This window comes from Pipistrellus hanaki (genome assembly GCF_964339955.1).
Source record: "Pipistrellus hanaki genome assembly, chromosome: 2".
NCBI lineage: Eukaryota > Metazoa > Chordata > Mammalia > Chiroptera > Vespertilionidae > Pipistrellus > Pipistrellus hanaki.
In genome coordinates, this window is record NC_140504.1 from 193586349 (window position 1) to 193595872 (window position 9524).

The 9524-nt window shown below is 47.0% G+C and overlaps 1 protein-coding gene across 3 annotated transcripts in view; it reads right to left on the bottom strand.

Annotated features, from left to right (window-relative positions):
* The window catches only part of PRDM2 (PR/SET domain 2), a 105620-nt gene extending 97371 nt beyond the window's left edge, over positions 1-8249 (bottom strand). Inside the window, exon 1 of one of the 3 annotated variants that reach the window (XM_084875286.1) lies at positions 8119-8249. The gene's annotated coding sequence lies outside the window, so the exon portion shown is untranslated. Of the gene's footprint in view, positions 1-7499; positions 8083-8118 lie in introns of those variants that run through there. The other 2 variants (XM_084875291.1, XM_084875290.1) reach the window with 2 other exon arrangements.
* Positions 8250-9524: the final 1275 nt, after the last annotated feature.

Here is a 9524-nt window from a genome sequence, read left to right on the forward strand (position 1 = left end):
TAAAGAGCTAGCTTAGCCGAAGCCGGTTTGGCTCAGTGGTAGAGCGTCAGTCTGCGGACTGAAAAGTCCCAGGTTCGATTCCGGTCAGGGGCATGTACGTTGGTTGCGGGCACATCCCCGGTAGGGGGTGTGCAAGAGGCAGCTGGTCGATGTTTCTCTCTCATCGCCATTTCTAGCTCTCTATCCCTCTTCCTTCCTCTCTGTAAAAAATCAATAGAATATATTTTTTAAAAATAAAATAAAATAAAAATAAATAAAGAGCTAGCTTAGCAATAAATGTATAGCAATTGCTGACTGTTTATCATTGACCTGGCTGATGTTATGGATAGCTATTAGCATGTGCTCTCCCTTTTCCTTTTGATTAAAGGTATGCATCTATGACATTGCATTGCACTGAACATGTAGTTTATTACATCACAAAGTTCACGTTTTGTTTAGGGTTCCTACAATAATTCCCTCCCACCCCACAATTAGAACTATCTAGTTTCTCTACAGAAATTACAACATATTACTCTCACTAACTGTTTGCTACTCCTTCCTATGATGCTTAAAACAAAAACAAAAAAAATGTCAATTTTCCTGAGTGAAATAACTCCATCCAATCAAAATACTCTTGAATTAAAAAGTTAATTTCCTTTCCTTATTTCCAGTACTAACTGGTAAAAATCCATATGAAAAGGGGGTGGAGGTGTGAAAATACAAACGCTGTCCAGCCAGTCACTACTCTGATGAGAACTGTGCCACAGACTCAAGATTATTATTACAACTGCCATCTCTTCTAGGAAAAGAACTTAAGCAACTGTTGAATGCATGTTTTGAAAACAGCATTAAAGTCAAAGAAGTCCCTATACTAGTAAAACTATACTTTTCTAACATTCCCCCCATGTCAGATGTGTAGAAACTTTCGGTATATAAAAGGAAAATTAAGTCAATTCTTTCCTAACACTCAACGCTAAACACACCATTTCTAAAGTCAGATGCCACATTTCACAATTCCCAAAATAAAATGCATTCTCAGTTAACACCTTTATTGTTTCTCCACTGGAGTTGCCAACGCAGATTCACATTTGTGACTAAACAGTCAAAACGGAGAGTTTTCAGAACCCTGCAAAGTCTTCTGAATCTCCTGAAAAAAGGGGACAAAAGTTTCAGCAATGTCACACACTGGTCCTGGCACTAAGTATTCATGTTCTCACATAAAACTCTCTAAACATTAATATGGTCACCTTACAAGAGGCCACTCAGACCTCTTTGGGATTTTCCTACAGGATAAAATACATAGAACACGCATGTTCTACAAACCACATATAAATGACAAGGGGGCTTCCTAAATCCATAAGTAAACAACCTAAAAAAACAAAATGGAAGTTATGCCAGATCTATTTTGCGAAGCCCCACATATCACTACAAGCTTCTATAGGTCTTCTCCCGAGGTTATTAAGGTATTTACTATTTGGGTAGAAAGCAACTCTTCTACTTTAAGTAAAATCTGAGGTTTGAAGTCTATCCTCTAAATATGTCCCTACTTCTGTTCTCAAGAGCATTATTTTTAAATAGCAATGCCGGTGTATTTCTATACAGTTTAAGAAGCTCTCGTACATATATGAGTTTTTATTTTTTAAAGGAAAGTATGTTTCCTCAAAATAAATTATTTGCAGTCCTGTTTCAAGGTAAAAATAAATGCCTCCCTACTGGTGATAAAAATGGTGCTATTGGCTCTGGGAAACTAGTGTGACTCAAGGAGAACTATCCAGAGAGAAGAGATGGGGAAGGATTTGGCTTTGTGGAAGGTGTGGAAGGGACTGGGGAGAACAGCGGTCCCCCACCCCCACCCCCATATTCAGTAGGAGCAGAGCCGTGACAGGCTACACAGGGCAGTCCTGTTGTGACAGACTACACGGGGCAGTCCTGCTGTGACAGACTACTTGGGGTAGTCCTGTTGGTAGGGAGTTAGTTCCAGGTTAAATGTAAATCTGATCTGGCTCCCCAGATATTGTGTTCGTATTATCCCAGACAACCTCCCTCCGACCCCACTGCAAAGCCATGGAGGCCTTCAGAGAAGCATGGAAGAGGAGTTAGAGGCAGAGCCCATGAGCACATGTGGGCAGGAGGGGAAACCTGGTTTCATGACTTCCCATCAGCAAGGCAGCTCTGACCACCTGGATGAGCAACATGGAGCCAGGAGCTCTTTCAGACCGGGGAAGGGGAGGGAGGTCACAAACTAAAGAATGTCTAACAGTTTAGTAAGAGTAAACCAACAGGAAGGAGAAAGGACAGAGGAGGGGAAAGGGCAGCCACAGAATACGTTTTCTAACTGAATAGGAGGTAAATGAAGATGGTGAACAGCCCAACATATGGAATATAACTGACTGAAAGAATGAACAGATTTTAAAGGCAGAGCAGTAAGAAGCAGTGATTAAGAGGAAGGGGTTAAACCCTAGCTGGTTTGGTTCAGTGGATAGAGCATACCCTTGTGGGCTGAAGAGTCCCTGGTTCGATTTTGATCAAGGGCACATGCCTGGGTTTCGGGCTCAATCGCTAGTAGGGGGTTTGCAGGAGGCAACCAATCAATGACTCTCTCTCATCACTGATGTTTCTCTCTCCCCTCCTCTCCCTTTTCTAAACTCCATAAAAATATATTTTAAAAATATATGTATAAAAAAAAGAGGAAGGGTTGAGCTCTGGTTTAGAGACTGAGGGGAGGCTACATAGAAAGCTGCATCCCTCCAATGGAGGAAAAGGTCCCAGCACGCGCTGCTTCAGAGCTGGGGACGGAGATTTAGAAAAAAAGCCGGAGGACTCAGAGATAACTTGGGTCTCTCTCGATCACTGCACCACATTATCCCTCAATACCTACTGCATTAGGAGGAATGCCACTAACCTAAAGCATCTCCGAGTGCTTGCTTAGTCTTCATCCATTCATCTCAAAACATCCCAGCTGGCCCTGCCACTGCCAGAAATGCCAGGCTCTGGGGCCCACCTGTGATCCGGCTTATCCAGCGCACTGAGGCCGGCTCACTTACATTACTAGGCGACGGTGTTGATACAGTATTTCTCTCTCCAAATAGGTGAACAGATCTGCTCACCTATGACCTCTGACAAGTGGTAACAGAGCTTCACCATTAAGAATCTAAATTTAGCCCTAGTCAGTTTTGCTCAGTGGATAGAGCATCGGACTGCAGACTGAAGGGTCCCAGGTCTGATTCCAATCAAGGGCACGTACCGCAGTTGCAGGCTCTCAGCCTTGGTGGGGGGCATATAGGAGGCAACCAATTGGAGTGTCTCCCTCACATTGGGGTTTCTCTCTGTCTCTCCCTTCCACTCTCTCTAAAAATCAATGGAGAAACATCTTCGGGTAAGGATTAAAAATCTAAATTTATCCCAAGAACCCTCCTTTTTAAAATTCTTACTTTCAGGTAGACTTTAAATCTAGGTCTTTCAGAATTATGGCAAGTCCCTAAAATAATTCTCACAGAGTGAGAAACTTTTAGAGTATTATTTTTATATTCATACTCCAAATTTTGCCTAATTTACATTGTCTTAGCTAAGGCCTTGGGTAATTAATGCACAGGATTCATGTTATTTATGTTATTTAGTGTCTGGTGAATCTTAAAAAAAATTTTGAAGGCATTATTTAAATGATTTGAAAATGCCACAGAATTTCCCCTCCAGAAATTAATGTACTCTTAGGGGAACTACTTACAAGCACCTATAAAATCTATAGGTTTCACCAATTTCCAGACAGGCAGTCCACCATAATCAAACCAACAATTGCACTTAGCTATACACGTTTCAGGCAAGCTGTGCCAAGAAATAATTTAGCTCTTTCAAAGCAAAGCCTATCATATGATTTACTGCAAGAGCTACAAAATACTCTTTTCACCAAAATGGCTGGCAAACATAACTTATTCAGTGGAGCCTCCTTCAGTGCATGTTCCAAAGGACTAATAAATGAAAACACAGCGTAGGTATGGCATGAACCAAGACTCTAAGAGTAAGTACCAGACAGTGCTGAGAATAATATCATAAGCACATTTCACTCCAAATGACCAGATGAGGGAGGTGGGGGTGGGGAACCGAAGGCTTCTCGTTGAGAAAGAATATGGAAATGATGCATGCATTCATCCCCGTGAAATTATGCAGATACTGTTTTGTTTTTTGTTTTTTCAAAAAACCAAACTATTACCAAATAATCCTACAGCATATTTCTTCTTTTGTGTTTTACTTATCAGTATATTCTAACTAAAGAGTACTTTGGTATGCCACATTAAAATTCAATCTATACCCTCTATATTCTTATCGTTTACAAATAAAGATGTGACAACTTACACTTATTTCATCCAGGAAAATTTGCATAATGATGCATGTTTGTCATGAAGCTCAGTAAGCTATCTTTACAATATAAATATTAAGTTAAAGTTACATAAGCACTTCATAAGTAAACCTTATCCCCTCAAGATAAATCCATTATTTCTGGTACCTAACTGTGAGCTGGTTGTTTTTTAAAAAAGAGAAATTTTATTAGAAAAACTAGTTTGGTTTCTACCATCAATCCCTCAATAAGCCTCATTTTCTTTGAAAAAAAGACAGTTATGTCTGCACTATTCAGTATACTAGATCATGAGCTTACGTTATTCACCATTCATTGGTTCTATGCAACTGTATTTAAGTTTCCTAATAATTTAATCTACATATTGGGGAGGCTGATCCTCAGCATGCACACTGCATAGTCTCCGAGTTACCTCCCACTGCTTCACCCCTTGCCACAAAAGGGATGCACGAGCCGAACTGCGGAAAGTGACCATTCAATGAATCATAAAGCCAAAAGCGGGCCACTAAGTCCTTTCCCCAGCTGCAGGCGGACTTCATGTAAACCATACAGTCTATTCTTAGAATTTGACTACAGAAATTCCATAAACTGCCTCGGTGATTCCACCATCCAGTTCGAGGAGCTTTCCTTTAATGCGGAGGTCCAGAACTGGGGTGATGTTGCCCGCCAGGGGACATCTGGCAATGTCTGGAGACTCTCTGGCTCTTTCTGACCCAGAGAGGTATTGCTGGCATCTCCTGGGTAGAGAGGCCAGGGATGCTGTTAAACATGCTACCATGTACCCACAACAGAGTTATCCAGCCCCACTGTCAATACTGCCAAAGTAAAAACCCTGCTTTCATGGATCCTAAGAATTGCTTTCAGTGATGGAGTCCACAGCTTCCCGTCTTGGCTCTAAGATGATTTTTATGGCTTTAACTATAAACTTCTAACTTCAAAAAAGAGAAACAGAACACTAGCCCAGACCTCTAACCCAGTGATCAGCAAACTCATTAGTCAACAGAGCCAAATATCAACAGTACAACGATTGAAATTTCTTTTGAGAGCCAATTTTTTTTAAACTTAAACTTCTTCTAACGCCACTTCTTCAAAATAGACTCTTCAAAAAGGCCGTGGTATTTTGTGGAAGAGCCACACTCAAGGGGCCAAAGAGCCACATGTGGCTGGAGAGCCGAAGTTTGCCAATCACTGCCCCAACCAAACTCTCTGAAGAGTGGCAGCTCAGCTGAGAGCGGTATGGGAAGTAATGACTGTCAGGTAATGTCCCCATCATCTGGAAACTCCCTGGATCGCCATGCAAATTTGACAATTTTCCCCGACTGTCCCTTTTCACTCCCCACTGTGGCATTTTCTAGTGAAAGCCCAGTTTATTTTTTCTGCCCGGGTATTAAAAATAGCATGAAAAGCAAGTCAGAAGACAGGAAAAATAGTAAATAACCTACGGTGCTTTCCATCACGGAAAGTCTATGATTTAACAGGACTTAAAAGGTTTGTACATCAGATCTGGAACTTGAAAAGAGAGCGGCAGCTTCAAGAAACAGTCCCATGAATAAATAAAACACCGAATGTAAAATAATCATCAAAAGAGTACGCATGCAGATGTATGAGTGGAACTGCACAGGCCCGGCTGAGGGAGCTGGAACAGTGCTGATTCTTGTAACTGCATTGGTAGGGAAAATGCATTTTGAGGGGCTAAAAACAGAATTTACATTTTCAGATATCTTGAAAGATTGCAAAAGTTTTAAATTCACAATAGAAAAACCTTTTGAATAAGTCTTAATGAAAAGAAAACTTCAGCTATATAGGAACTTTACAGATCAATATGGAATTGATAAATAAGTTATGGCCCATTTATATATCACACAGCCATTAAGATCATTCTGAAGAAACTTTAATGGCTTGGATATAGGCTCACAATATCCCATGGGAAAACAGGTTACAAATATACACAAGAGGACATCAACACCATATATCCACTGAGCCAAACCGACTACGGCTGTATAAAACAAACATACAGAAGTGAATATATACATATACATATACACAAAAAAAACATATGAAATACACACATGGACACCGATAGAGATAAATGATCACAGTGGTTATCTGAGGAGTGGGAAGAGTATGCCTGATTTCTATTTTTTTTTTTGTGCTTTTCTCTATTTCCTAATCGTTCTATAGTGAGAATCTTCGCAATGTTTTATACTTACATGCAATGTTTTATACTTACAAACTTATACATCACTACAAGTTTAAGCCATACTGTTTGAGGAGCTGAATACAAAATAAGAAAAAAAAAATCTTATTATGCCAACTTTTCAATTAAAGAAACCACCTTCAGAGTCAGCCAAAGCGAATCTTTATCGGGCATTGCTATTCTGTGCCTGGCGCAGGTCTATGCACTTCAAATATACTGACTTTCCAAATCCAACCAAAAAATAAAAAAGGTGTAAAGAGGTAAGAGAAGTGGTGAACAATGTTAGTCCCGCCGTAAATGTCATCTCTAAGGGTCCCCCCAGGATGACACTGAGATTCCACACGCCAATGTGTGTGGTCGCGTAAGCATTTGTAAGGAAGCTTCTAGAGAAAGACATGCTATGTCAAAAACAGAACACAGGATTGTGTCTCACTTCCTCCTCAGTATGTGCACAGCACATTTCAAAACACGGTTAAAAAGAAAATTAAAAAGGCCTCCACGTCCCCAATACTAGGAGGTGCAACTGATCAAACTGATATGTTTAAAAAAGAATCACTGAATTATTGTTGCTTATAACAATAAACCTAGAGCAAACAAAAACTATGTATATATATAATGTAAATGTTATATTATTCGCGTTCTGGGTATGGCCAAATTAGGGTCTGATTTAAGGGACCGAAGGAGCTAGTGGGAGTCTCCGAAAGGCGTTCCACTTGGGAAATAAAACCAAAACCTCCTGCAACACTGAATGGAAACGAGGGGGGCCGCCCGGGTCTCCTCTCCGGGAAATTCCAGCTGCGCAGCGCAGGGAAGGCGGGCTCCCCGGTCAGCGGCGGGGTCCCCGGTCGGCCGTGGGGTCCCCTGTCGGCGGTGGGCTCCCCGCCCCCAACCCCGACAGCAGGTGGCCGGTCGTGGCTCCGTGGACCCCGCGTGGGGCGGAAGGAACCTCGGAGGTTTGGCCAGAAACCCGACCTGTTCGGTCCACTCCGGGTCCCGCTCGCCACCATCCAACGCAGGTTCGCGAACATCTTCGGCGACAAAATAACCGACCAGCGCGCGTCCGCGGAGAGAAAACCAGCCGGCGGCCGCGGCGGAGGCAGGTCCGGCCGGCCCCGCACAGAAACTCTTCGGAAACACAAAGACGCGGGACGCGCACGGGGGTGCAGGAGGGAGGGGGCGCCCCGCTCGGTCTGCACACAAAAGCGAAGCGGCAACACGGCTGGACCCCGGGGCGGCCCCGGGACCGCGGGAGCCTCCTCCGGCGGCCGAGCCCGCCCCGCGCCGCCGCCCGCACCCCGCACGCGTCCCCTCGCCCGGCGCGCGGCGCCCCAACGGCGACAAAGCGGACCGCACCTCCGCCGCCCCGGACCCCGGGGCCGGAGGGACCCCACCCCGGCCGCCCGCGGGCCGCGCCTGGTCCCCGGGTCCCCGCCGGCCCGGGGCGCCCGGACCTCGGAGGGGGCGCGTCCGGCCGCCGGCCCTGCGCGCCCGGGTCCCCGGCGTGTCGTGCCGCCTCGCCGCTCGCGGGCAGGGCCGGGCCGGGAGCCCCGCCGCCGCCGTCCCGGAAGCCGCCCGCCCCGGAGCCGCTCACCTGCGCCCGCGCCCCCGCGCCTCAGAGCGCCGAGAGCCGCCGCCCGCGCCGCCGCCGCCTCCGCTCCGCACGCCCCGCCGCCCGCGGCCGCGCCGCCGCCATCTTGGCCCCGGTCGGAAGTGACGTCGGTGGGAGCCCGCACCCTGCGCGCCGTCGCGGAGGCCCCGGCCGCGCTCCCCGGACGGCGCCGGTCGCTCAGGCCGGACGCGCTGCCGCCCCGACGCCCCGGCGGGCCGAGCGGCCAACGCGGCCGCGTCGCTCACGCCCCGACGACTCGCGCTGGGGACCCCGCGGGGCTCCGCGCGGCGACGCTGGACGGAAACCCGGGCGCCCGCGCCCAGGGTGTCCGGCTTGACCGCACCGAGGGATGGGGGGTCAGCGCACCTGAGAGACTACGGGACCCCACGGCCTCCGAAAACGGACGGAGGGGGAGCGAAATGGGGTCATCGCCGAGCGCCCTCCGCCCCATTCTCCGCTCGCCTCGAGGGGACCAGGCTCCTCTCGCCCCAAAAGATTAGACCCCCGAGGACAGCGCCGCCGCGGCTACTGGCTCCTCGTCCGCACGAGTGTCCCGTGCCCGGCTGCCCTGCTGCCCACACCTTCCATGGGGTTGTGGCTCCGGCCCGGATAGACAGAACCCGGCCCTCGTCCTCGTGGAGCTTATTCACATCCGAGGACGCCCCTAGTGGGTGCGGAAGAAGGCTCTCCTGGCCCGGAGCTGGGGTGGCTCTGATGTCCGGGAGGATCTGATGGCTGCGGGCAGGTGGGAAGGAGGCTGGAGCTCAGATAGAGCTGGGAGAGGTCGCATACCGCTGGCATTTACTGGTGAAGCTGGGAGCACTTCCAGATAAAGTTTCGACCTGAGCTTGAAATCAGGAAGAATCTAAATGCAAAGGGCCACGTGAGGCTCCGGGGACAAACAGGAGGTTAGGTGCAGGGTCACCTTGGCCACTCAGGAGGGAGCACGTGGGTCCATTTAGGTAACCGAGGCAGCGATTTTCAGCCGGTGTGCTGCAAGAATGTGTGAAACATGCAGGACCTGCGTATTTTGGCAGGGACACTGAAACAACCCTCATCGGTTTGGCCCGGTGTAGAGAGAGAGAGCGTGGGCCTGCAGACTGCAGGGTCCCCGGGTTCAATTCCTGCCAAGGGCACATACCTTGGTAATCAGTGGATCTGACACATGCCTGTTTTTGTGTCTCTCTCCTCCCTTATCTCAAAAAAAAAAAAAAAAAAAAAAAATCCATGGAAAAATATCCTCGGGTTAGGATTAACCAAGAGGGGGGGAAATGACAACAAACAACACAAAAAGAGCCTTTGGGGGTGAGTGAATCAAAATTATGCCTATTTTTTTCTGTCAGATAAAAAAAAATATGTTTTTGGTGTGCCTCAGAATTTTAGTAATT